At 36.4% G+C, this 22184-nt stretch overlaps 1 long non-coding RNA gene across 2 annotated transcripts in view; it reads left to right on the top strand.

The window, feature by feature from the left end:
* LOC141580654 (uncharacterized) overlaps window positions 1–22184 on the top strand; it is a 563177-nt gene that overhangs the window by 203391 nt on the left and 337602 nt on the right. For both annotated transcript variants that reach the window (XR_012512938.1, XR_012512939.1), the window contains exon 3: window positions 19794–19901. This is a non-coding gene — a long non-coding RNA (uncharacterized LOC141580654). The remainder of the gene's footprint in view (window positions 1–19793; window positions 19902–22184) is intronic.

The following is a 22184-nucleotide window of genomic DNA, read 5'->3' as shown; positions in this document are numbered from 1 at the left end:
TTGGGAGGGGGAACCAGATAACATATTATATAACAAGGAGGTATTTAAGGTAGACCACAGGGGACTTCATTACAGGATAGAGACATGAAGGGGAGAGCATGAAAAGAGATGGAAGTAAAGGCAGAGATTTTCTAAGTTTCACATGAAAAGAGTTTATTTGACCTTGCACAATTAATTCTGTAATCTATTTAGGACCTATTTTTGTTCATGGCGTGAGGTAGGGGTGTCAAGATACTTTTCTACCCCAATGCATAATCCATTGACTCAGCATTATTCTTGAAATTAACATGTTTGTCCCACTGCACTGACACAAGTATGTCAAAAATCAGATGACCATGTATTTTTGGTTCTTTATTGGAGAGTTCTGTTGGTCACTTTGTTGTCCTTGAATCATAGCAGCTTTTAAAAATATTAATATTATCTGCTTTGTTACTCCTTTGTTTCAGTGGGGAAAAAAAATTGAGATAATTGTCCCATACCTCTTAAATATTGCCTAATCATGGATTGCAGACAGCAGAGCACAAACTAAGCTCTTTGTTTTTCTTTTTTTTGGGGGGAGGGGGAGGAGAGTTGAAATGGTTTATGTTTCAACTGTCTGTGAACTTCTATTTTTTTAAGTACCATTTTTTATATGAAATGCCATTAAGAAAAGATTTGAGATTCTAACTACATTTCTATCATTCTAAGCAGTAAGATTTTTTAGCTAAAAAGACAAAGAATTATAGCTCATAGTTTTTGATAGCTGCCGTCTCCTGGGTTCTGAAAGGGCAATCTGGCTGGTGAATTGAGTAGTAGGAATAGTAGAAACAAAGTTTAGGGAAAACAAGGAGTAAAGATTATTTTTTTTTGTTTTGGAGCTGTTCACTTTTCCTATTTGTGTCTTTCTGCTACTTATAAATAGGTTAAAACTGCTCACAGTCATAAAAACACTTGGATAAAACCTAATAGTGAAAATCTGTTTAGAAATGAAACTCTAGAAGTAGTATCTACATGAGAATAATTTTTTATTTATTCTAGAATTTACTTCGCTATTCTTTTATATTGAAATTTCTAAATACTTTTTAGAAATTAAAGTATTTAATTAAAGTATTTATGTTTTTATGCATAACGAAAGCTATAACTTTTCAGGACTTGACTTTGAAGCACTGCTGTACAATTCCTGTATCGATCTCCCTTCCAAATTGCCTTTCTCTCAAGTTTATTTTCCATAAACCCGTATTATACAGTTTTTTTTTCCAGCTAGGTGTACTTTGAATAATATTTCACTGTCTCAGGTTCCGAGGTCACCAGCGTTCCCTCACATTCTCACAGGGCATACCAGGTGACTGCAAAATTGTCCTTCAAAACTGCAGCATCATTCACTACCCCCAGGGCAAAGCTTATGCATATGTTATTCTCTGGAGACAGGAAGTGGAAAATGTACACTTTTCCCTCTAACTTTCTCAGCAGAAAAGCCATCGTACCATTATTCATTCCGGAGAAACGCATAAAGTCTAATACCCAATTGTACTGTTTGATTTACGATTTCAAGTCTCATTGACAGGTTATAGAAGGTAAGGATTTGAAGGCAGAATAAAGTGCTGCCCTTGTGTTCCAAGAAGCTCATGGACTATTCCGAGAAATCATTTTAAAGAATATTAAATTTAAAGGGACATAGATTTTTAACAAACCAACATCCACTTCTACTGCCCGTAACCCGGGGCCCGTGACTTGCGCATGCTCAGATAGATCAAGTGGGGCAGGACAGGACCTCAAATGTCGCTGTGTCACTGACACATTGGAATTCGATCATTTAACGAATTCCATCCACTCCCTGGGCTCTCAAAACCAATTAAGCGCCACCCGTGCACGGCCTCTGAAAACGGTAAAATGCATTGAGATATTTTACTTTCTTGACACTGCTGTGAGATTCCTTCTTTGCAGGTGAAATCACACCGAGTACCACCTCTTTCTCCCCAACTCAGCTTGGGCAGGGAACTCGACCAACCTCAGGGCCGCCTGAGCCTCCGCCCTGTCCCGGGAGCCCCAGCAAACGCGTCCTTGGCTCCCGCGCCTGCGCCCACCTACCCAGCGCGAGGCTGCGCCACACGACCCAGCAGGGCCGGGCAGGGCAGCGCGGGGACCAAAGAGCCCAGGGAACTGGTCACCGCCCCTAGAGGGGACACTGAGACGGCTAACTTGCTGCTGCTGCTACTAACCCAAAGGTCACCACAGTAGAGGCAAGCAGGATACAGCCGAAGGATTAAGATATCCTACTTGCTTTTCTCCGCGCTGAAGGCAGTCTTCCTGACTTCCGGTGGAGATCTGTGGTCTCTCGAGGCTTTATGGGAGTTGTAGTTTGAAGCTCACAAGCTGGGCGCGATGGGAGAAGGGGCGGAGATTGGGAGTGGAGGTGTTTGGAAGCCGGCGCGGGAGATCTCGTCCTAAAGGATTCGTGCTGAATGAAGGGCTGAAAATCCTTCTCCTGACACTGTGATGTATAGACGGAACGCGGTGCAGGCGATCGGAAAACTGTAGGTCTGAGGAAACGATTTAAATTTAACAATGTCTCTCACCCAGTTCCACAGCCCTGTCTCCAATACAGTCCAAGGCAGTTGCGTACTCATTCTTTCCTGTTAAATATTCCTGGAATATTGGCTAGACCAAGTCACTCTTCAACAAGTTATTTGGCCTCTGTAACACCTTAATCAATCACCCCATGTGAAAACTGGTATTACATACTGAGGCCTAACTCACTCAGTCCTTTCAAAACTATGTATCAAGCGCCCGCAAAACCTCCTTGGGTTGTGAGATTTAAATAGGATAAGCATGCAAAGCTCTTAGGACGCCGTGAAGTGCAGAGCTGGCACCCACATCAAAATTATTGTTGTTATTTTTCAGTTCCTCCGCTTTTATTCTCCTAAACCTACAGAAGTAGAGTCCAAGATTACAAAACTAGTTGTTGGCTGTCTTCTAACTTCCAGAACGGAGCTTTTTCCTTTATTAAATTCTCTCCTTGGTAATCAGCAACAGCTACAGGGTTTCTTAAGATTATTGTTTCCCACGCAGATTTTACCCTTGGAAACTCCTTCTCACTGTGACATTGATTATGACGGCTTCTTCTAACACACTGTGCTTTTTTTTTTTTTTTTTTTTTTTTTTTTTTTTTTTTTTTTTGAGAGGGGAGTCTCACTCTGTCATCCGGGCTGAAGTGCAGTGGTGCAATCTTGGCCAACTGCAACCTCTGCCTCCCGGGGTTTCCAGTGATTCTCCTGCCTCTGCCTCCCGACTAGTTGGGATTACAGGTGTGCACCACCACACCGGCTAATTTTTGTATTTTTAGTAGAGACAGAGTTTCACCATGTTACCCAGGCTGGTCTTGAACTCCTGACCTCAAGTGAGCCTCCTGCCTTGGCCTCCAAAAGTGCTGGAATTACAGGCATGAGCCACTGAGCCCAGCCACACTGTACTTTATGTGACTAGTTGTCTTCAGGCTTTAATAATTTCAGTGACCAGACAGGCAGTAAGAAAGGATTAGTTACTTCACTTGGAGTACCCAATGTTGCATTCAAATATATGTTAGATAGATTAGTATAGTGAACCCTCATGTATTAATGATCCAAAGTCAATAATAATTAATATCTATTTCTCCCAGTTCTTAGGATTGTTTTGAAGTAAATTCCAGTCCCTATATTGTTTCGATGGTAAATATTTAATAATAAACTTGTTGGAAATGTGAATTATATCTAAAATATAAGGGCTTTGAAAAATAGGCTGGGCATGGTGGCTCATGCCTGTAATCCCCACCACTTTGGGAGGCTGAGGCCGGTAGATCACAACGTCAAGAGATCGAGATCATCCTGGCCAAACATGGTGAATCCCCATTTTTACCAAAAATATAAAAATTAGCTGGATATGGTGGCACACACCTGTAGTCCCAGCTACTCAGGAAGCTGAGGCAGGAGAATCACTTGAATCCAGGAGATGGAGGTTGCAGAAGTATGTATTGAGCTGAGATTGTGCCATTGCACTTCAGCCCAGGTGACAGAGCAGGATTCTGTCCCCACCCCAAAAAATAAAAGAAAAACAACACAACTTCAATAGAACTAGTATGACATATGTAACAGTAATTCTGTAATAACAGAAACATTCAATATAAAATTTACTCACTTTCCTCAGAAATTTTATATTTTCCAGTTGATTCACTTAAACAAACTCTCCACATTACATTTGATTTTTAAAAATCTGTGGAATCCTTCCTCTTGCCCCCCCCTTTTTTTTTCTGGCAGTTTATTTGCTGAAGAGTGATGATCGTTTGTTCTAGTTTTTCACATTCTGAATTTTGCAGATTGCATTCCTGTGGTGTCCTTTTCCCCTGTATTTTTTGTAAGCTGGCAATTAGCTTTATAGAATTACTCAGATTAAAGTGTGATTTTATTTTCCACAAAAGACTTTATAGGTGTTATTGTTTACTTTGTTTTGAATACTTTGAAATCTCCTGTGAGGTCTGAGAATTGCTTAAACCCAGGAGGTGGAGGTTGCAGTGAGCCGAGATCACACCATTGCACTCCAGCCTGGGCAACAGGAACAAAACTGCATCTATATTTACTCTGTATTCAATACAAAGTAAACTGATAACATACATGTTATCAACTTGATAAATATTAAAATACAGCAAATATAATGATGAATATATGACATTGATATATAATTATAAATATAAATGTGCAAATATATTTAAATATTAACTTTAAGATAAATATGATATTTGTTATCATACATTTTTCCATCAGCTTTTTAGCCAATAGTTTTATCAGCCATTCATTATTATCCACATTCATTATTTCCTTATGAGTTGCAAAATAACGATATTCTAATTTGATATTCACATTTACTAACAAATTATTTTGTAATAAAGAACTTCATCTAATTAGCTTATGTGGAAAGAGGAAAAATATGTGATTTTCATAATTATTTTAATTTTCTGAATAATTAGTTCCCTAATAACCTTCAGGTTTTTAAATATATAAACATGCCTTGTTTTATTGTACTTTGCTTTACTGCACTTCACAGATAGTACATTTTTTACAAATTGAAGGTTTATGACAACCTTGTAGCAAGCAAGTCTATAGGTGCCACTTTCCCAACAACATGTTCACTTTGTATATCTACCACATTTTGTAATTCTTGCAACATTTCACACTTTTCCATTATTTTATCTGCTATGGTGATCTGTGATCAGTAATCTTTGAGGTTACTTTTGTAATTGTTTTGGATTGCCACAAACTACACCCATTCAAGTTGGCAAACTTAATCAATACCTGTAGTGTGTGTTCTCACTGCTTCATCCACCGGTTATTCTTGTCTCTCTCCCTCTCCTTAGGCCTCCCTATTCCCTGAGACACAACAATATTGAAATTAGGCCAATTAATAACCCAACAGTGGCCCCTAAGTGTTCGAGTGAACGCAACACACACATCTCTCACACATTTTAAATCAAAAGCTGGAAATTATTAAACTTAGTGAGAAAGGCATGTCAAAAGACAAGACAGGCCAAAAGCAAAGCCCCTTCTACTAAAGAGTTCACCAGGTTGTGAAGGCAAAGGAAAAGTTCTCGAAGGAAATTAAAAGTACTGCTACAGTGAACACATGAATGGTAAGAAAGTGAAACCGCTTTATTGCTGATATGGAGAAGCTTTTAGTGGTCTGGATGGAAGATTAATCTAGCCATAGTATCTCCTTAAGCCAAAGCTTAATCCAGAGCAAAGTGCTAACTCTCTTCAGTTCTATGAAAGCTGAGAGAGGTGAGGAAACTTCAGAAGAAAAGTTGGCAGCTAGCAGAGGTTTGTTCATGAAGTTTAAGGAAAAAGCCTTCTTTATAACATAAAAGTGCAAGTTGAAGCAGCAAGGGGTGTTGGAGAAGCTGCAGCAAGTTATCCAGCAGGTCTAGCTAAGAGAATTGATGAAGGCAGCCGAACTAAACAGCAGACTTTGAATGCAGAAAAAACAGCCTTCTATTGGAAGAAGATGCCATGCAGGACTTTCATATTAAGGGACAACAAATCAATGCCTGGCTTTCAAACTGCAAAAGACACACTGATGCAACTGGTGACTTTGAAGCCAATACTCATTTACAATTTTGAAAATCCTGGGGCCCTTAAGAGTTCTGCTAAATCTACCCTGCCTATGCTCTCTAAATGGAACAACAAAGCCTGAATGACAGCACATCTGTTTACAGCATGATTTACTGAATTTTAAGCCTACCATAGACGCCTGCTACTCAGAAGAAAAGAGTTCTTTCATACTATTACCGTTATTTGACAATGAACCTGGTCACTCAAGAGCTCTGATGGAGATGTACAAGGCAATTAATGTTGTTTTCATACTTTCAGGCACAACATTCTGCAGCCCACAAATCAAGGAGTAAATTTGATTTTCAAGTCTTATTATTAAACAAATACATTTTGTAAGACTATGGCTGCCATATATAGGGATTCCTCTGGTGGATCTTAGTAAAGCAAATTGAAAGCCATGTGGAAATGATTCACCATTCCAGATGTCATTAAAAACATTTGTGATTCAGGCTGTGGGCAGTGGCTCATGCCTATAATCTCAGCACTTTGGGAGGCCGAGGCGGGAGGATCACCTAAGGTCAGGAGTTCAAGATCAGCCTGGCCAACATGGTAAAACCCCATCTCTACTAAAACTACAAAAATTAGCCTAGCGTGGTGGCAGGAGCCTGTAATCCCAGCTACTAGGAGGCCCTGAGGCAGGAGAATCACTTGAACCCAGGAGGCGGAGGTTGCAGTGAGCCGAGGTCACGCCATTGCACTCTAGCCTAGGACAAGAGTAAAACTCTATCTTAAAGAAAGAAAGAAAAAAGAACATTTGTGATTTGTGGAAAAGATCAAGCTATCAACATGAACAGGAGTTTGGAAGTCAACCCTAACAGATGACTTTGAGTGGTTTAAGACTTCAGTGGAGGAAGTAACTGCAGATGTGGTGGTAGTAGCAAGGTAATTCAGATTAGAAGTGGAACCTGAAGATGTGTCTGAATTGCTGCAATCTTATGATAAAATTTGAATGAATAAGGAGTTGCTTCTTATGAATGAGCAAATGTAAGTGGTTTCTTGAGATAGACTGTACTTCCTGGTGAAGATGCTGTGAATGAACATTATGGAAATGACAACAAAGGATTTGGAATATTACATCAATTCAGTTAATAAAGTTTGCGAAAATGGGGGTTTGAGAAAAGGGACTCCAATTTTGAAAGACATTCTATTATTGGGTAAAATGCTATCAAGCAGCATCACATACTACAGAGAAAATTTTTGTAAAAGGAAGAGTAAATGATGTGGCAAATTTTATTCTGTCTTATTTTAAGAAATTGCTACAGCCACCCCAGCTTTTAGCAAACACCACTCTGATCAATCAGCAGCCACCAACATTGAGGCAAGACCCTCCACCAACAAAAAGATGATGACTTGCTGAAGGCTCCAATGATCATTCATATTTTTTAGCAGTGAAGTATTTTCAATTGATATGTATATTTTATTAGATATAATGCTATCCCACACTTAATAGACTACAGAATAGTATCAACATAACTTTTATATGCACTGGGAAACCAAAAAGCTTATGTGCCTCACTTGACTGTGTTATTTGCTTTATCGTGGTGATGTGAAACCAAACCCACAATATCTCTAAGATATGCCTATATTTATGAACACATGGATGTTAACATTTTTAATGTATTTCAGGTCATTGAAGGCATTATTATTTTGAAATATTTTTATAATATTTATTACCTCGATCCTCAAATTGTTTCTTACTTGACCAGTGGGAACCTGCTCAATGGGCTTCTGAGTTTTTTGGACCAGAACCCTGCAGTGTTTGGAAGCTTATTTCCTTTCTGGTATGACAAAATGTTTTAGGCTAAGCTTGTAAATATTTTGCTCCAGACCCAGAGGCAGGCATTTTCCCAAGGAGCCTTGTTTCCTTTTAGTGAGAAATGGTATTTAGATATGACAGTCTTTGTAGTTGTGGTGCTCATTGCTGAAGGGTTACAGAGTATCTCCATGCATGTAACTTTCTCCCAGGGAAATTGAACAGTTACAGATCTTTTACAATAAGATTTCACATTTAAAGGACAATATGGTGTAATATCCATAGATATTAATGAAATAAAGTACTGTTTTCATTTTATCACATTTCCATTTAGAAACAAGGCTACTGTATACAAGAAAAAGTTAAAAATTCTAGCATTATCTTTGGATATTCTCCTTAATATGGACCCAACATATATTTTTAGTAATATTTTTCCCAGAATTTCCTATATAAAATATTTCTGATCTAGACAAACTGGCCTACATATTGCACTGACCTGGGATATCTCTTGCTCTCTCCCACCTCACTGCTTGTGCCCATGCCACTTTTCCTACCTTAAATGCTTTCCTTTTTCCAAATCCTACCCACTTTTCAAAGCCCAGCTCAAATACCACTTAATTGGATCTTCACTACTGTCTGTAGACTTATCGGTTTCCCACTAGTATCTCCTTGCTCTTACCACTGCATTGTATGCCGCTGCTTCCAAATGCCAGCATCTATATTTCTTTGCCTGACAGTTTCTTTCTTTTCAAAAAAGGACCTTGCTCTCCAGCTCAGCAGATCAGCAAAGCCAAATAATTCATACCTCTTGGGGCATGACAGGAATTGCTATATGAATACCTCAGCCTTTCTCACCCTTAACTCAGAGGCACATGTCCTACACCAGCTGCCAGCTTTCTCCAAGGGGATCAAGTTCTCTTTATCTAGAGTGGACACGTGGTTAAGGACCAACTCTCTTTATGACTGCCTTCCCTTCGCTGTTTCCCTACCATTCCTCACATCTTCACTTCTATACCACTTTTTTTTTCCCCTAGATACCCAATTTCATGTGAATCCTTGTACCAGGGCTTGCTTCTTGGAAAATCTAACCTAAGACAAGGATATTTTCCTGCCTTTCAATTCATAAACTCGATTATGTGGTGATTTGCCTCCTCTGCATAGCTTGGGGAGAATCATTAACCCAATGATTAAGTAAGTAGATCCCTATTATCAGTTATTCTAGAAGACACATTCTCTTGTCTTTATCAGAAAAGTGCTGTTACAAATCAGTGCATGAAATTTTGATTGTCCTTGAGATGAATAATTTGGAGTTCAAATGTTAAACTACTTTATTTTCTTGCCTTTTTTTCTTTCATTTTACAAAATGTCTTGTCCTTCACTTTTACTAGCCCTCTAAGACCACATGGACCTCTTGTTGTTTAGTTTTAGCTGCTTTGGAAAGTTACTTGGTTTCTTTTTTGAGTTCCCTGCAAATGAACACATAGACTCTTTCTTAAGGCAGAAGTATGTTAAATGTATTCTTCAAATTTAGTAAAATCCGGTCATTTTTCAACCAGCACAAACTGGATTTTATGGGCAATATGTAAATATGAGTTTAGGTAATTTTACTTGGTAATTAACCTTATGCTATCTGGAGATACGTCTTATTCTTGCCACACATTGCTTTTTATTTTTTGTATTAATGTTTCATGTATTTTTGCCTTTTTCTCTAACTCTAATAGGTTGTAGTTTCTTTAAACATAAAGAGTATGATTTTTAAAAAAGTATTCTCCAGTAATAGCTGCATTTCTTTCATTAGCTAAGGCACTTAATAAAGTTGGTGAATGGTAATGATGAGATATATCGGGAACTGTGCTTTATATTTAGAGGTGAATTCAATGTACAGGTGAAGAGGATATCTCCAGCTCTACATAGGGCCTGGATATTAAATAGTTTCATATGTGACTAAAGATAGAAGAGTTTCTAATTTTTTTATATTATATACATATTCTGCATTCTTTTCTTTCTTTTTTGAGACAGAATCTTGCTCTGTCTCCCAAGCTGGAGCACAGTGCACTGTGTCAGCTCACTGCACCCTTCACTTCCCAGGTTCAAGTGATTGTCCTGCCTCAGCCTCCCGAGTAACGGGGACTGTAGGTGTGCACCACCATGCCCAACAAATGTTTGTATTTTTAGTGGAGACAGGGTTTCACCATGTTGACCAGGCTGGTGTTCAACTCCTGGCCTCAAGTGATCTGCCCGCCTTGGGCTTCCAAAGTGCCAGGATTACAGGTGTGAGCCATCACGTCTGGCCTCTATTCTACATTCTTAAAAACATCAAGTTTGCTCTGGACTTAGGACCTCTGTGCTAGCGGTTTCCTCTTTTTTTGCAATACCCTTTTCCTAGATTTGCTAATTACAGTCTCCTTCTTGCATCCATGTGTCAGCTCAAATGTCATCTTTTTAGGGGGCTCTCAGGATCGCTCAGTTTACAGTGTTTCTCCTACTGATATTTTTTTTATTTCTGGGATTCTTATTTTTGAAATTTCTTTTTTCCTCATGTTTACTTATTGTGTTTCTTTATTAGAATGTAAACCACTGCATGAGAAAGTCCTCATTTATCTCACCGGGCTATTTTTCTAGGATCTGGGATTTTGATTAGGCATATAGGAAACGCACAGTGAATATTTTTTTATGTTAAACAAGTGTTTGTTTCTATGTTAAGTAAATATATTTTTTATGTTGCTATAATACCTTGGTAATTAGAACTTCTCAACTAACATTAAGCAAGAACATATCTGACTCTCTGTGTGGTTGTGTTTACTTGTATGTTTATGGAATTTAGGCAGGAAAATAATATCTTGTTGCCTCTCTCAAGGAGTTCCTTGTCTAATGAAGTAAAGTAGATGGCAGGTGGTAAACGATTACTTGCAGCATGATAGAGTGAAGACAAAGCAGACAGCACATTCAGGGCACCCATAGTGGACTTGCAGGGCAGGATCAGAAACGGTATAATGGAGACTTAAAGAGATTACCCATGTTTTTTTCTTCTCTCCATCTGGATCTTCTGGGAAACCAGTATGGCCTAGGTTCCTTGCAGCCAGGCATGGCCTTGTTACTAGCTGTAACCAATGCACTGTGGACAGAAGTGGTGGTGGTCTTCTGAGTCGAGGGAGTAAGAGTCAGGATTCCACCCCTTCAGATCCTTATTACTCTGTTCTGGCAATGTTGAAAGCACATGTTAAAATGACAAGGTCACAAGGAGACAGGACTGGCATTCACTCTTGGGAGAGAGCTGTCATGGAGAGCTGTCATATCTGCCATGGACTTTGAGTGAGAAATCAACCTTTGTGGTATAAGCCACTGAGATTTCAGGGCTAAGTTGCCACCTGACCATAGCATAGTCTGTTCTAGTACAGAATACAGGGAAGAGATGACCTCTGAACTGAGTTTTGGAGGGCCACGAACAAAGACTGGACAAAATCCGTATTTTAAAAACTCTCTGTTCCATCTTGCCAGGATAGAACCTGGTCCCTTAAAAGAGTAGGAGCAAATTTAGAGATAAACGTAGGTTAATGTTCCAGACGCTAAAGCGGTAGCAGAGTCTAAGTGTCAGATACGTCAGAAGAACACACCATAAAATCCTGATATGCAAGGGTCCTGGTAGGCCAAGTGCTGATGGCGCTCTGTCAGCAGTCCCCAGCTTGTCTGATTTAAGGCCTATTGCGCTCACTCTGCTTTTACAAATACATTTCCCTTTACTGAAAATGACTGCATGTAATAGCAGTTGGCAGAGATGACCAGAATAAAACACTTTACCCTTTGTGATGTCTACATCCAGAAATGCCTTTAATCTTTAAATGCACCCATTTATGTTTTTTATGGGTAACAAGCCACTTTTGTTGAGTTTAATGGTAATTTCATCTCTTATTATTTTTCTTTTTTTTTTTTTTTTTTTTTTTTTTTTTTTTTTTTTTTTTTGAGATGGAGTTTCGCTCTTGTTACCCAGGCTGGAGTGCAATGGCACGATCTCGGCTCACCGCAACCTCCGCCTCCTGGGTTCAGGCAATTCTCCTGTCTCAGCCTCCTGAGTAGCTGGGATTACAGGCATGAGCCACCATGCCCAGCTAATTTTTTGTATTTTTAGTAGAGACGGGGTTTCACCTTGTTGACCAAGATGGTCTCGATCTCTTGACCTTGTGATCCACCCGCCTCAGCCTCCCAAAGTGCTGGGATTACAGGCTTGAGCCACCGCGCCCGGCCCCTATTATTTTTCAAAGAACAACTTTTAGAGTATTTTTACTCTTGGAAGTAAATAGAAATGACTGTATTTTCCATGCAAACATCAATTTAGTTTATGCATTTTATAAAGAATTCCCAAACAGTGGTTTATTCTTGTTTACAAATCATTTCTTCCCCTTTGCTGTATGAGTTGTGTTTTATGAAGCAACCACCATGATGTGAGGAGGAGTCTGTCTGATCAGAGGCAGAATTAACATTGCTTGAAAGAGCAGCATTCTTTCTGTGTACTCAAGTTAATTGGTGCAGTAATTTAATCATTGAGCCTCTGTTCACATTTCATGTGTAAGTCACTTAAACCTGATTTTTTTTCCTTTGCTTTTTTTGAATGTCTAGGTTGATGAGTATTTAAATAAATTTGTAGCATTTAAAAATGTCCTCAAAACTGATTGCAGTATGACAGCCCTCAGATTTTGTATTCAGTTTTAGTTTAGTTATTTTGAAGCTTTCAGATGAAAAAAACACCTAAATTTAATATTCTGCAACAGGTTTTTCTATCACCATGCCGAAGCCCAGAGGAGCACAGTATGTTTTTTGAGTTTTAGTCTTCTATTTTTTTCCTTAGGATATTTTTGACCCCAGATACTTTTTCCTTTAAATTTGACTGAGCTGTGATCATGACTCTGACCTCTAGCCTTGAAAGAAGAGGAGTTATGCCTCTCAGGAGCGATGCCTCAGGCACTTTGCAAGTCTGCTGGCAGGGATTATTTCCCAGGCTGTGAAGTGATGACCTTCTACAGAAAGTGAATGTCTGCAGTGCACGTAAATTCCTTCAGCCAGGATTGAGAGCATTAGGTTTGTTACCTGCTCTATGAATCAGAGTTTTCCTTCTCTATGGAGGACAGGTAATTCAGCGGTATATTTAAAGCCACATGTTATGTGCTCACATGTTGGTTAATTTACTGTTGGAGGTGAATATATTCTGTTTTCGAGCTCCATAAAGAATTAGTTCAGAAGTAAAACTAGAAATCTGGAATAAAAAATTAGGATGACTTTACTGTGATTAAAGGACATCTTACCTGTCATTTCTAGACAAAGTGCCCTGACAGGGCTCTCTCAGCTGTTTCCAACTTGCCTGATTTTAGTATCTCAGAGAGGGTTTCTGTTGCTTCCTAAGCTATCATTACAACAATAATATAATGCTGATTGCTACGATATTTTCAGAATACATTAAAAGGAGGAATGAAATTTAGAATGATTAATAAACACTTTTGGAATTTGTGGAATGGCATTTTGTTTTTATTCTCTAAATAGAACTGTCAATCGGAATCTAGTAAATTTCTAGAGTTTTGAAAAATTAGAATATTCATCTTTTTGAGGAATATAGTCTTTCAAAAAGCACATGTATATTTTTAGGACAAAAACTGATTTTAAACATGTGAAGATTTTTAACATTGATGTTAAAAATCAATTGATATTAAAAAAGATTTATATATTTTAAGTCCTTGTGAAAAATCCTTGAGAATCCACTTATTGCCACTATCCTGTTTAGCAAACTCTAATATAAATCTAACTGACAGAATTGTGGGAAAGGCAGAGTAATTTAAGAGTGTAGCTATGTCACTGAAGGCCATGTGAAATACCTGGAAAGCCAGGATAAGGAACTATTACCAGATACAAAATGTCACTACAGATAGCTTATAAAATATTCCATTTTGTTCTAGTTATAAAGTTATCTGCAATGGATGAAAATATTTCCAATTTAATCCACACAGAGTTTTTCTGGTAATAGGACCATCCGTGTGGTATTTGTGCAGGACTAGGCCCTTTGGTCTGCAATAAAATTTGAACAGTGATTCATTCATTCATTTATTCTTTCAAAAATGGATAAGGGCTTCTTAAAGTATTGGTAAATAGTACTCAAAGGTACAACTTAAAATTCTATTGTTAAATATTTCTCTTTTTCAGAATTTAAACAAAGTGGAGAAAATTTCTCAAAATATATCTAAGTGCACTAAATCCAACTGCTTAAGATCCAGTAGATAAAGCATAATTTACCTATATTATATCTCACTATTCTCTCTTTTGCTTGGCTTCTATTTTTTTCCTAGCAAAGGAAATTGATGATATATTTAGATGCAACATTTTGTAAAAGGCCCTGGCCTATTGAATCTGGTAAAACAGAGATAGAAAACAGAAACAATATTACCTTTGTTCTATCACCAATATGGTGGCCTGGAATAATTGGATACTGGCTGTAGCACTGTATTAGCCGGTACCCTTCACCCTCACCTTTGCCTGCCCTCTCTCTCCCTCCCAGTCTCTCACCCCTTTTTCTGTGATCAAAATTTTCATTTTGCTTACTTACATGAGAACAACTAGAGTGATGTAGCCAGGATAGCGATTACATTTCTTTTAAAAAATTGATCCTATTCATGAAATCAGAATATAATTAAATCATTGAGTTTTAATGACCTCAAATAGGATAATAGTATATTATAACTTGATTTGTAGTCCTACTTTTGGAAAGATACATACATTATCTTTGTGGAATTGTATAGGCCCAAAATGTAATGAATGATGTAAGTCAACATGGTTTATAGTCTAAAATATTTTTATCATATAGCAGTTTCTGCCTCCTGCTTGGTATTTCCACTGTGCCACTATCATTTAAGTTCCTACCAAGATTACCGAAGTGGTTTCATAACTGCTTTATTTGTCTTAGATCTCATGTTTAAATTTACCTCCCAGAATATAGCCTCCCAGAAATAGTGTATCTTTTAAAATCTAATTGGTCTCCATTTTTAAAAATTCTTTATTACTATGTATCACCTACAGGAGAACATACAATATGAGATCCTTTTTCTTCAATTGCAATACTATAAATTAAAATTTTTTTTGAGGACATATACTATCTATATATGTGTGTGTATAAAGTATTGTACATGTGTATATGTATAAAATATTAGACACAATATGCTATGCACAGGAGCAGAATTTTAAAAAGGATGTGTCGTGGTAAGAATAATTTTAAAAATAAAAGCTGTGGCTGGGCGCGGTGGCTCACACTGTAATCCCAGCACTTTGGAAGACCGAGGCGGGTAGATCACGAGGTCGGGAGATTGAGACCATCCTGGCCAACATAGTGAAACCCCGTCTCTACTGAAAATACAAAAAAAAATTAGCTGAATATGGTGGGCATGCCTGTAGTCCCAGCTACTCGGGAGGCTGAGGCAGGAGAATTACTTGAACCCAGGGGGCGGAGATTGCAGTGAGCTGGGATCGGGACACTGCACTCCAGCCTGGGCAACAGTGTGAGACTCCATCTCAAGAAATAAAAAAATAAGTAAATAAAAGCTGCAATATTTTCTTCTCATGTATTTGTATTGTGCAGCTTCTGGTGTGTGCACGCAACTTTGGAGAGCTCCATCACTGCCCTATTTGCATCCTACCCTAAAGCCACAGCTACAGGCTATGGCAAGTTAACGCCTCCTATTTCCTTTGTTAGAAATACCTACCTCACTCCACCCACTCACCCATATACCTTCTTGTTGAGTAATTTTACATAATTTTCAAAACTAAGTTCATGTGCCACTATCTCAGGGAAACATTATAATCCCTTGTCTGCTTCCAAAACATTATAAATTAAGCTTTTCCATAATACTTTATAGTATAGTTATTTTTTCTTCTTAATATTTTATAGCATAGTTTTTTGTTTTTTTTTAAATACCACAAAGATTAGGAGCTTCTCTGTGGAACACCTATCTTGTTCATTCTTAAGTCATTATAGGCAGACACAATGCCCAGCAAGTGCTATACCTTCAGCATAAGTTAAATGAATCATGCGTGAATCAGGAACGAAGAAAAGGAAAGAAGGAAGGGAAGGGGAAAAGGAAGGGGAAGGAGGAGGGAGTGGTGAGGGAGTGGGGGAGAGAAGGGAGGGGAGTGGGAGAGGGAGGGGGGAAGGGAGATGAGGATGGAGGGAGGGGTTAATGGGTGTGTTCAAGATAAGACAGCCAATCATGGTAAAAGGAGGATTTTTAATGAATGTCTTTTAAGAAAGATAATTTTGTATTTTTTTGGTGACAAATTCTGTATATTATATATCAGTATCAAACATAAATATTGTTATATTACTGTTCTCTGTTTTTCTCTAGGTTCTAAATAATTATGTGGTAACCTTTTCCTATTCAAAGCTTTATTTTTGACTTCTAGAAAAAAAATTTTCTTGTTTTATGTAATGCCATAGGACTAGCACAAATACATAAAATATTGACGTGCTTAAATTTCCTTTTGAAATGAGTGTAGGATAGAGCAAATCATAGGAAGCAGGTTATGGATAAGGATAATGTATTTTGATGATATTCAAATTTATTCAGCAAAGACCAAATAAGTCAGAACAGATTTGCTGGTTCATCAGTTGTGCTGCTGCTGTATTCTTATTAGTAAACTGTAACACATTTTACAAAGACTCAATCGTTTCCCACAGGGCACAGCTCTAGGTTAAGCCTAAAAAGCAACTTTCATTATAGATCGTTTATTGAAAGTGGAGTGAAGCAATTACAGTATCTCTCTGAAGAGGTATACTGGCCAAACACTCTACTTTGGAATAGTACTTTATAATGGATTAGTTATTTAATACTTTGGCTATTATTGAAACTTGGAAATGTGTATAGATGCCCCTTTGGGTTTATTGATACTGTTAGAAAAGCAACAGATATATTCTGGAAAAAAAATATCCTCATCAAGCCTTTTCAATGTTAAAATGTAGACATTTGCCAGTCATTGTTTTAGTTTTTTAGTTCATAGAACCAGTCAAAGTTGTTTTGAGGATTTATGGAAATTAATATCCATTTGTCTCACAGTGGTAATTATTTTGTGGTGTGTTGATATAATCAAATTTTCATTCTATTGATGTTTTGTACAAATTTTGATATAAAAATATAAAGGCTCTTCTTTTATATTTGGTGTGTGAATTTCCTCATTTGACAAATTAGAATTAAATATATGAGATCTATTTTTTCATAATCGGCCAATCATAAAATCTAGGCCTATTTTAGTCAAACTAGTGTTTCTAAGAAGTCAAATAGTTTCCTTAGAAATGATTGACTCTTTTCTCTTGAAAATAATGGATTTTTATCACTTTCGTCTTATATTAGAGCTAGGATACTTTCTTTTTATTTATTTAAAAGCTCCAACTTTTTTTAATATGTCAAATTTATTTAAATGAAACTGACTCTTGTGATTCTTTCTTGACATTTTCAAATATTATTTAAATTTAGGAAAATTTTTTTTGCCAGCTAGTAAATAATTGCTGAAATTTCTCTAGTTAAATGACATATCATATATATAAAATTAATAGCTTGCAAGAGATTGTCAATGGCATTGAAATCTGAATCTAAGACGTATTTCATTAAATATTTGCACAGAGTTGTTATATATTTATATATTTAAAAGTTCCATGGGACTTTTTTTTTAACATTGTCATTTTTAAATATTGATTCTTAAAGAGATACAATAGAAACATACTTTAGGTTTACATTGCAGGTGCATGCTTGAGGCTGTAGCTGTTATTTATAGTGTTACAATTACTACACATTGATTTGTTCTTGATTTTAGCTTTTCCAACAGTGCATTTTCATTATCAAGGACAAAATCTGGTTCACAGATAAAATTTCTCAACCCCATAAGTACAATAAAAATGAATTCTCGAAAGTTGAAGTAACAATGAAAGAAATAAACTATAGCAATGGAAATAACGGATTTAGATGAACAGCGTTTGTATTACTTGATACATTCACGTGATTTCTACTAGTATGAAAGTTCAATAATTCAAGTGAATGGAATTATTAAAAAGATATGTTTGATATGTACTAATGAAATAATAGTTTCTTCTTTTTCTTGCCATCACTGTGTTTGATTTCTTCCCCAAATTATTTTTGCTTCAACCATATAGGTGTAATATTTGGTTGAAGTGGAATTTCAATACTGCTTGCCTAGGTTCAAAACTTGACTCTGCTACTTATGAGTTGTGGTTTTGGGACACTTAATCTGTGCCTCGCTTTCTATTTTTCAATCAGAATAATAGAATAATTAATAGTAACTTTCTCATAGAATTGTTATGAAGATTAAATGAGTAAACACATGCAAAAAGTTGAGAATAATATTGGCATGTATAATTTAAACAATGCTGGAGTTATTAATCTTTTTATTGTTATGGACATTAATGTATTTTTGTCATTGAAATGGAAGAATGTTACAAAAAAAAAAAAATCTGATGTGTGTGGTGATGCATACCTGTAATCCCAGATACTCCTGAGGCTAAGCCAGGAGAAGAATCACTTAAAAAAAAAAAAAAAAAAAAAAAAAGAGCAAAGAAAAAGAAATGGGAGAGTGTTGGAGAGTGTTCATTCAATGAGCACCTAGAAGTAAAAAGTGAATTGCATGATTAAATTCTCTCATTAATACGGTTTATTGTGGTTGTAATGGTGGTAAAGAAGCAGAGATAGTCTCCTAGTCTCCAAAATGACCTGGCACTCTGACAGTTTAAACTACCTACTAAAGTTGGCAGAAACTGTATGCAGCCATCACTGCTGCTTCTGTTGTGACCCTGGGACCCTTCTTTTAGATAAGGAGTTATGGCATTACATTATATAGCCTTGGATTTTGACCATTGGTATATAAATTCTGATCATATCAAGGTATCTTGTAGTGTTAATACACATGTAAGTAATAATAATTTTAATACATTTAAGAGACTACAGTGTACATTGTGTTATTTGGTTCCTTATGCAGATAGGAAAAATCACTATCTTCATTTTTCTGATGAAGGCTCACTGGCTTAGAGAAGTAAAATGCCTTACCCAAGGTCACACAGTTAATCGTGGTGGCAGGAGGCATAGAACTGGCCTCATGTCTAATTTGTATTTATTTTATAGCTATTTATAGTCACCCAAACTGTATTAAAGATGACATTGTCTTAAGAAAAAGGTACTTATGCAAAAGTAGAGTTAATATCTAGATTGTGTAAGTACTTAAAGTCACTGGTGTTATAAATTAACTAAGGAAGTAGGACAAATACTTACAATTGCTTTGGTTTATGCTATTTGAAAGATTCAGAATCCTTGGTATCAGGTTGTTTTCATAATAAACAAGAAGCATTTTTCAAGACCTTTTTCTTAATTGATATGTTTTAATAAGTTTTATAACATTCAGTTTTTAGTATAGTCTACATACTAAAATTAGTATATATTGTCCATATACTAAAATGAGAATGTTTTTGAAATATATTTTAAGACAAAATATGTATTTATGATAAATGTATTGGCAATTGTTAAAAAAAGGAATGAAGTGATAAATCTATGGTTTAGTAAGTAAATTGTGTGAAGACCCCTAAAATCATTAAAAGCGTGATAACTTGAAATCTAAAAGAGTTTATTTAAAATATAAGCTTATTAGCAATAATAAATGGACTTGTAATAAAATATTTACATTCTTACCCATTAGTATCTGATTAATTAGAATATTTTAGACATGTACCGGTTTTTGCCAGGTTATACTGCAGTAACAATCAACCTCTAAATTTCAGTGACAACAATATAAGTTGATTTCTTGTTCATGTTACATGTCTATTGCAGATTGACATGTAACACAGTCTCACATTATTGTAACACAGCCTTACATTATTGTTCTTTCTTGTATGTTCAAAGGGAAAGGACATGGTGGAACTACAAGATAACATTAAGGTTCCTGCTTGGCAGTGCCACAAGTCACTTGGGCTTATAATTTGGACTGGCCAAAGCAAGTCATGAGAAGCAGTGAGTATTTTGAACTAATATTACCATATACTACAAATGTCATTATAATTCCTAGGCATGGACTCTGCTTAAGAGAAATATTGCAGTTTGTGTGTGTGTGTGTGTGTGCACGCACACACTTACAAAAATTGTATCTCATGGACAATATCTACATTTTTTAGCTTTTTTATTGTTGGCTAGCATTGTAATTTTTTTATATCAAAATTTCCTTGCATTTTAAAAAAATGTCAGCAAATTATTGGAGTCAAGACTTTGGCTTCAAGAAATAACATCCCACAGCCAACTAGTGTATCGCAAGGGAGAAGGGTGTGTATGGATACAGGGGAGTGTCGTAGAAAGTATGGGTAGAAGTACTGCTGTGTTCATGTGGAACTAGAAAGTTGTCAGGCATTATTCCCTCTCTTTCTTTCTGTATTTTCTTCTTTCTCTATTTCTATATGTGTGTTTTCTTCTTTTCTCTTTGCATATGGGCATTTCTCCCTGCCTTTTTATTCATTTCATACTCAGCAGCAGCACCATAGCCCCTTAGTTTACCTGTTTCAACTTTAGAAAACATCAAAGACTCAACTATCTTTTCTGAATCCCAATTCTGAATTCCCAAAAGAGAGAAGCACCAGCTGGTAGGTTGTAAGTGGCCCACCAGTAATTCAAATCATGGAATTTAAATCTCTATGGATTAGGGGAGGTGAGAGGAGAAGTTTGTAGAAAGAAGATTGGACAGACAATCCAAAAGCTGTCTATTGTTTAAAGATTAAATTTCCTACTAAAATTGGGAACTTCAGATTTCTTTTTTTAAATAATAATTTTCATGAATATGGGTTAAAGAAGTTTTCAGTTATGGTGTTTGGGGAATTCTGATAAGCACACTGAAAAAGCTTTAAAGTTAACGAACAGGGCAGTTCTGAAGCTGTTAAATTGTAAAAGGGAAAGCTATTGGATATACTCACGTTCTTGTATACACTTTGTTCTTTTCTTACCCCAGAGGCAGTGTTAGGTCAATGCTCCAACTACACAAGTAGCCATCAGACCCAAGGCTACTGTTTCTCTAGAATAAGGGAGAAAAAGAAATAAATCCTCAATATTCTTTTAAAAAAGTATTTCAGTTTTTCACAGACATTAAAATGTGCGTTAAGTTTGTCTAATATAATTTCAATATTCTTTTAAATTCCATGAAGTTTAGTTGCACTGGCAAAGCAGATTAAATATATCGGTACATTATACTTTTTTCTCCATCTATTGATTTAGAAAGTTTGTAAACCTAAGAAAGGTAAAGAGGCTAATATAGTGATTTCCCATATATCCTTCCACTGGATTCACTAATTTTTGCCACATTTGCTTATATCTTCCTACATACATTGAACATGGTTTACTCAATTAAAAGAAGATCAATTGATTCCCTCTGGAAGAACTTTATTGCCTTTACTTTATTTTGTACTTCATCCTCTGCTTTTTTTGGTCACATCGAAAATGCTCCTGTAAAAAATATAACTCAGTCTAATACGAATAACCAAAATGGTTCAGGGGCCTTTTCAGTCACCTATTAAACCCCTCTGTTATGGCAAGAGATTTATTACAGCATAGATATCACTTTACCTGTTGTCATTGGTTTGCACACAAAATGTCTTTAAATTTTGTGTTGATGCTTGCTTTCTTGACCACTATGCCTGAGCCATTCCATTTATTTTTATTTCTATTTATGCATGCTGGAAAATGATTTAGAGTCAACAGCAGGTGGCAGTGCTAGCAAACATTGTGCTTTTGGTACATAAACAGCTTGGAAACGAATGTCTTTCAATACCACAGGAGCAATACAATTAGTAAGGAGTCCTTAAATAAAGACCTGTGCTTATCTCCAATTAATTTTATTTTGGGAATTATTTTTGAAATCAGTTGAAAATTATGGATAAGTGTATTTAGAAATACTGGTTTAGAGACTGAATTTTGTTATCATTGTGGGATCAAATAACAGAAAAACAGGTTTGTTTTATCTTTGTTTCTGGCTAATTCCATAACCAGAAAGAAATGTGAATACTTTAGAAAGATTAGGTAGTTTGAATCTTGTTAAAATTTGCTGGAAAAATGTCACAGCAACATTTATTTTTATTGATGAAAAGGTAGTTATGTATTTTGAAATTTCGTGGCAAACTTTAAGAAAGCTCTTATCAAGCAAAACTACTCTGATTCACCAAGGTAACAAGCTTAAATTGCTCTTGACATTTATGGAAATAATTTTTAAAATCCTCTTTCGTTATAATTTGTTTCAAAGACCATAATTTTGTTGTA

The sequence above is a fragment of the Saimiri boliviensis genome, chromosome 1 (assembly GCF_048565385.1).
Source record: "Saimiri boliviensis isolate mSaiBol1 chromosome 1, mSaiBol1.pri, whole genome shotgun sequence".
Lineage (NCBI taxonomy): Eukaryota > Metazoa > Chordata > Mammalia > Primates > Cebidae > Saimiri > Saimiri boliviensis.
The sequence above is the reverse complement of the archived record's forward strand: the minus strand, read 5'-3'. Positions and strand labels throughout refer to the sequence as shown.